Source organism: Capsicum annuum, unplaced genomic scaffold, assembly GCF_002878395.1.
Source record: "Capsicum annuum cultivar UCD-10X-F1 unplaced genomic scaffold, UCD10Xv1.1 ctg2352, whole genome shotgun sequence".
NCBI lineage: Eukaryota > Viridiplantae > Streptophyta > Magnoliopsida > Solanales > Solanaceae > Capsicum > Capsicum annuum.
The window spans coordinates 856,229-863,864 of record NW_025829669.1 but is presented as its reverse complement, the minus strand read 5'-3'; the positions used below and the strand labels follow the sequence as shown (position 1 = coordinate 863,864).

The window sequence follows — 7,636 nt, the reverse complement described above, 5'->3', positions numbered from 1 at the left end:
CTGCTCCTAGATCCTTCATATCAATTTCTTTAGTAAGCTAGGCTTTAACTTTTATTATCTCTCTCATATCCTTTGCTGCTATCAATATATCATCAATATATAAGAGAAGATACATGAATGAACCATCACTTACCTCCTTGAAGTAGACACAACTATCACAACTACTCTATCAAAAGATATAAGAAGTCATAAAAGAGTCAAACCTTATATACCACTATTTGGGTGACTGTTTTAAGCCATAAAGAAACTTTTTCAACAAGCATACATAGTCCTCCTTTCCCGAGACAACAAAACCCTCTGGTTGTTGCATATAGATATCCTGCTCAAGTTCTCCATGTTAGAATGCAGTCTTGATATCCAACTACTCAAGCTCAAGATTGTGCATTGCCACAATACCAAGAAAGGTTCGAATCAAACTATGCTTTACAACTAGAGAAAACACATCTGTGAAGTCAACACCTAGAACCTGACTGTATTCTTTAGCAACTAGTCTTTCTTTGTACCTAGCATCTTCAACTCTCGATGTTCCTTCTTTGTTTTTAAATACTCACTTGTAATGGGCAAATTTCTTATCTTTAGGCAATCTCACCAGATCCCATGTGCCATTATTATAAAGTGATTCCATCTCCTTATGCATATCAATCATTTATCGGCCGAAATCATCACAACTAACTTTCTTTGAGTAAAAAGAAGGTTCTTTGCCGAAATTAATACCTTTGCTACATTCAATGCTTAAGCAACCAAATAAGCTTTAACATACTTTTGAGGAGGTCTAATATCTTTCCTAGGCCTGTCATTAGAAATAGAATATTGTGGCATCAGTGGTAGTGAAGAAGAAATAGTACCACTCTGAATCTCCAAGCTAGATTGAGAACTAGGCACAGGTGTAGACTCTGCTAAAATTTGTAATTCAATGTGGGAGCTTGACTTTTAATGATTCATGTCACTATGCTTATCTGGGGGCGAAGCAACTGATTTGGAGGAAGCACGAAGCATGGTATTTTCATCGAACACAACATCCCTGCTAATTATAACATTTATATTTATTCGACACCAAAGCTTATATCCTTTAACACCAGACTTATAACCTATAAATAAGTATTTAACAGATCTAGATTCCAACTTTCCATTATATACATGAGCATAAGTGGGACATCCAAATATCCTCAAATCAGAGTAACTGGCAAGAGTACCCGACCATACCTCCTTTGGAGTGTTTTTGTCTAACGCAACTAAAGAAGAGTGGTTAGTAAAAAGACAAGCTGTGGAAGCATCTTCAGTCCAAAAAGACTTTGGTAAACCAACATTAGAGAGAATACAACACACCTTTTCCATTATAGTCCTATTCATTCATTTGGCTACACCATTTTGATGCGGAGCATGACGAACAGTTAAGTGCCTTACAATTCCTTCGGACTTGCACTAAACATTAAAGTTATTAGAACAAAATTCTAAACCATTATCAGTCCAAAGGTATTTTACCTACTTCTCTGTTTGATTTTCAATCATAAGCTTCCACTCCTTGAAAGTAGGCAACACATCATTATTTTGATTCAAGAAAAACACCTAAATTTTTCTAGAATATTCATCAACAATAGTCAACATGTAGTTAGTACCTTCTCTAGAAGGTACTCTAGAAGGACCCAAGAGATTAGAAAGAATGTAATCAAGCGTGCCTTTAGTTGAGTGGATGCCTTTAATGAATCTGACTCTCTTCTGCTTCCCAAAAATGCAGTGCTCACAGAACTCCAATTTAGTAATACTCTACCCATCAAGAAGTCCTTTCTTACTCAGTTTAGCCATTCTATTTTCACTCATATGTCCCAAACGCATATTCCAAAGTTTAGAAATATCACTATTTGATAGAGAAAAAGTAGAAACAACTGTATCACCTGTAAATGTAGAGCCTTGTAGGATGTACAAATTGCCAGTCTATCTCTGTCCCGTTATAACAACAAGAGCACCTTTAGTAACCTTTAGGACTCCACCTTCACCAGTGTACTTATATCCGTTCGAATCAAGGGTACTCAAGAAATACAATTTCTCTTTAGGTCTGGGACATAACGTATATCACCAAGTATCTTCACAACCCTATCAAACATCTTGATCTAGAATATTCCAATCCAGATATCCTACAAGGTATGTTATTTCCCATCAATACAACACCTTTAGATACTATTTCATATGTTGTAAACCAATCTCGATTGTGACACATATGAAATGTGCAAGTTGAATCAAGAATCTAATCCTTACAAGGTTTGGAGTTACCATTTGAAACTAACTAGAGTTCTCTATCACTACTACCATCTTCAACTAAATTAGAAAGTATTAAGAAAACCACAATAAAAAGAATGACAAGGACACAAATTTATATGGAAACCCTTACGGGAAAAACCATAGACAGAGGCTGAGGAAATTCACTAGGAAGGAGAAGAGTACAAGGTTGGACATGTAGTCTCAATGATGTAATTTTTGTTACTACCAAAATGATACACTAAATACATTTATATAATACGTGTGTACATATAAATCTTAGGCCTAATAACATACAGGTCCATACTATGGGGGCTTTACCCCCATACCCCCAATGACCTGATCCCTAGGCTACCACCACATACCCCATGAAAAATTATAAACCTAAGGCACACCACAAAATTTTTAGGTCCATATCAATAGAATTTGTTTCACAAACTCTAATATTATGAATTGGAAAAATTTTCGGACCAGTATCTTGGTTTGCATTATTGTAGTTATATTAAATTACCATACTTTTCAAATGTAATACATTCTTTCTTATAAAGAAGAATTCATATTACGCCCTAAGAAATGGAGGTGAGAAAAATAATGGTTGCATAAATTTTGTATGATTTGTTAGTGTTCTTTTTACTTCCTGAATAATAAAACGGCAATCCCCAATACACATGCAAGATGTTACACTATTCAAATCTTACTTTGGTGATGACTTTGATGAAGATGCCATCCACAATAACTTTGTTTTGATTTACAAGCTATTGGATGATAATCCTTGTAGATAATACTTAGTTTTTGACATTTTATCAGGGTTTGACAGGGATACCTTTTTATGAAATAACTTCTTTTGGTTAGTTTTCTTCAATTCTTTGTGGTAGTAATGTTAATATTTTGTTATTTTTCTCTCTCTTCTCTATCATACTTATCAATCTAGAGAGGAAAATATAACAAGTAATGATAATTGGATTAAGTACATCTGTGAGGATAAGGCACAATACAGAATTAAGCATAGACCACTTGAGATACGTAGCTGTCCTTTCCAAGTATATACTTCTTAATAGGTGTAATAGGATATGTGGTTCTTGATAAACTTAGTTGGAGTGAGCTATTGTAATATTGATGGACCATGGTTGTAAATGACTAGATACTCCTTCTAGTCTAGATTTAGCATGGGGTTATGTGCGTATAAGATGACTAATGTTGAGAACCACGTTATGGACCCAAACCATGTCTACGGAGATGCATTGGATATGGTGAAATTATATTTATCTCTTACTTAAGAAAGTCTTGAAGCCTATTTTATAATTGAAAGGAAAGAAGCACGTGGATAGGGACTTGTTTTTTTTGGTGAGACCCTATTTTTGTATCATTAATTTGACCTTCTGATACAAGAAAAATTAGAAGTACATTCAAGGATTCAATCCTAAGGGCCACTGATGCCATCTGAGTTTCTTTATTGTCTTACATTCGAAACCGAGCAAAAGAGTTGAAGGACATGTTGTCAAAAGGTCTAATTGGAATAGAGGTTTGAAGCTCATACATACTTGTAAGGAGCCCTTAATTATACAATGTCGTGTTTGGAAAATATCTTGGAGCCGAGGGAAGCCATGGCATAAGGAATAAAGAGAGCCCTTGTGCGTTATTTCCAAAATAGCCACTTTTGGGCGATTTTTATAATTATTTGTGCAAAGACAAATACTATAGATAGGTGCCTTAGCCATTTCATTACCGTAGTTTTTAATTATTATTTAGTTTTTAATAATTATTGAAATTGTGACTCTTGAGAGAGTATGAGAGCTTGGAAAAGTTTTTGTTTTCTTAGAAACGGTGGTTGTAAGGGCTTTCCAATTCCTTTTTGGGTTATCAAAAGAGATTGGTGCTTGTTGGTAATCAAAAGGGAGGTCTTTGGATTTGATATATCCATAGGTTGTCCTTGTATTTATCTTCTTATGTTTGTCTATCTATCTTTATCGCCATCCTTTATCTTTCATATTTGTATTTTCGATTCCAATATCATAACCCAAGATTGAATTCGTGGGAATGAACTCAAGCTTGACTCTGATACCACATGATAACTGACAAAATACAAAATATAAGGCACTTATTTATATTATTGCCTTTGCATAAATAACATATTACATAAATAGCCCAAAAGTGGTTATTTAGGAAATAACTCACAAGGGCACTTCTTATTCCTAGTGCCATGACTTCCCTCAGCTTCAAGCTATCTTCCAAACATGAGCTTGTTTATTTAGGGGCTCCGTCCAAGTATTATGAGCTTCAATCCTCTATTCCAAGCATACACCAAGACTCTAAGGTAGCATATTGGGACTTTTGGCAATATTTCATCCAACTCCTTAGCTCGGCTTCAAATGTAAGATTGAGGAAGTTTAGATGGAATCAATAGCCCCTAGGATTTTATCCTTGAATGTAGTTCTAATTTTTCTTGTACCACTTTTACAAAATGCAGCTCAATGGTATGGGACAGGTTCATAAATCCTTTTTGGACATACCTTTCAATTGTTGATATTGAAATATTTCATTAGGATATCCCAAATCAGATTTTTTTCATAGACTTGACTTATGGCTGGTGGTTTGTCTACTCCGTCTGCACAAAATTTTTAATATTCTGCTTACTTAACTAGCTAGTCTTGCACCTTTTGGCCCTATTTAGGACAATATGCAGGGGTGCAAGAGTCAATGAAAAATGTATTCCTATAGTGTGACCACTTACTAACATTTTAGTTCATAGATTTTACACCATCTATTGGCAACTGTTTGTTGCTTTTTGAGTCTGTCTATGAAAAATTAAGTATTCTTATCTTCAAACTATCAATTATCTACCTTGAAAGTTTAGTACAATGTGTACATGCTACATGCTATTATGTCAAGAAGAGTAATCATTTTTTTTTGCTTATTTGTCTAAAATTGCAGAAATTCTGGGCTTTCGTTACCCACAAATCTTTCACCTGAAATTGTAAAACTCTACATTACTTAGGAAGGTGTCCAGTCATCCTTTATATCCAAGGTTAGTTATTTTTCCTGTGATTTCTTTCATAGTATGACAAATAAATGTTGAACAATAGATTTAGATTGTCTACCTATTTGATATACTTAATAAAATCATTCATTAGGGATAACATACAGTGAGCTAATAAATATGAATTTTGAGTACAATATCAATCTGTATTTCTCTTCACAATGCAATAAATTCCTACAATATGTAGATAGGCTAATTCCAAATGCAATATTGTAAGTAACTAATGCAGTCGGTTGGCGAAGGGAGGGTCTTGTTTATAGGAAGAATGAGGTGGTTTATGGCTCTATCTTTTTAAAAATTTCTATGATCTTCAATCTTCCCTATATTAAGTATTTGATGATGGTTTATATACCAACATGTATTTCTGGATATTTTGGAGAGTGTTAATCTCCTTATGTCTTTAAAAGGTAGAAGTTTTGTAGTTTGGCAGGTGTATTTTTTCTTTTTAAGAAAACCTATTTTTGGTTCTCATTTAATATATTATACTTGCAGGTAGCCTCCTCCGTTGTGATGTAACTGGAAAAGTTCTCAAGAAATGCTTCCTTTTTGGAATGCCTAATCTGAAGTTGGGTTGAAATGATAAAATCGGTCTTAAGAAAGAGACACAATTCAAGTCCCATCTGACTAAGAGGTAGTGTCTGAATAATTGCTTGTTTCAACTTTTATCCACATGATTGTCTGTGGAGTTGCTTCTTCTGCTAGTTATTTGAGGAAAGTTCACTTGAATGTTAGTGACTTTTGTGTTTCAAAAAAAATCATTTTCTTGGTCATTCATCTATGATAATCCACTTTATTGTGATTCTGCTTCTTTCAGTTGTTTAGCCTTATCTGTAAATTTTTAATGCCAACTGTCCTCAACATCACAGTTTGGGCTCCAATTAGTTTTAGAAGCTATATGTTGATTTAATTATTTTTTTTATTAACAAAAGATATTACTCTTCTACCTTTTACCAGTGGTAAAATTATTGAGCTCAATGATCTACTTTCCACCAATGTGTTATTTTAATGAGATTCAACTCAGAAAAGTCTATCAGCTGATTTGAATTGATGAAGTAAGTTCATACTTCTTTCTATATATCTTTATTTTCTGGGATCTTTTTTTCCTCTTATCTCAAAGCCGAAGGATGAAGCTGTGGTTTATCATTTTATTCTAGTAAAAAATGTTGAAGTTCCTTGAAAAAAGGTTTCTTGTTATAACAAATTAATGTTACTATTGTCTATAACTATGACAACATAATGTCAAGTGTGTCTGTGTCCCAGGAATTATTTTTGGGCCATCTTGTCTGCACCATGAGTCCGTCTAATCTACTGGGTGCATGCTGCATCCTCCAACCAATGCAATTACTGGATAACTTTGTCTATTAAGCCTTTGATCGGTGAGAAGAAATTACCTAACATTTTATTTTGCCTCTACTTCGATTTAAACCTTAGTTTTCATTGTTCATCTAAGCATCAACGACCATTTCCTTAGGCCTACCTCTACCCTTCCTCAATCCATATGGCAATCTTCTTACACCATCTATCCGAGGTATCCATACCTCTCCTCTTAAAATACCCAAACCATCTTAACCTCTCTTCCAATATCTTATCTTCCACAAAAACACTTCTGTATTATCCTGAATATCTTCATTCCTAATATTATTCTCTCTTGGTATGTCCACACATTTCCCTTAAGGCCCTTATCTCGGCCACTCGCATATTAAGACACAAGAGTTCTTGATTTTCCTCGGCCTTATATGATAATTGGTCTAACCATCACTTATTTAGGTGGCATATTCTTTTCATACACAAACACCAGATGCTAACCTCCATTTCATCCATCCACCTGAGTGATATAGTCAATCTCCTCATTACCTTGGATCACAGACCCTAGGTGCTTTAAACTTCCTCTCTTAGGGACCACTCCTATGTCCACATCTGCTTTATAGAAAACATCACTGAAATTGTACTCCAAGTAATAAATTTTGGTCCTGCTCAACTTAAAACCTTTAGATTCCAGCATCTGTCTACTAACCTCCATCCTTGTGTTAACTCCTCTTCGCGCTTCATTAATTTGAACTCTGTCATCTGTAAATAGCATGAACCAAGGAACCTCTCCTTTAATATAAAGCATCAGTGACTGGCTAAGAGCAAATCCTGGTGCATGTAACCCCATTTAGTGTCTATTTTTGCTAATACTGACACAATGTAAAACTCGAATGCTTCAATTTAGTTTAAAATTGAGTCTGTTGGTTTTAGTAGTTGTGTCAAATTAATGTATGTTCTCCTAAAGGAACATTTACTTCATGTTATGCGATCAAGAATGTTGTTGTATATTTTGAAATCCTGATAAATCAAAAGTATTCT

General features: G+C 34.5%; 1 pseudogene; it reads left to right on the top strand.

The window, feature by feature from the left end:
- Positions 1-2,921: 2,921 nt before the first annotated feature.
- Positions 2,922-6,328, top strand: LOC107862257 (annotated as a pseudogene).
- Positions 6,329-7,636: the final 1,308 nt, after the last annotated feature.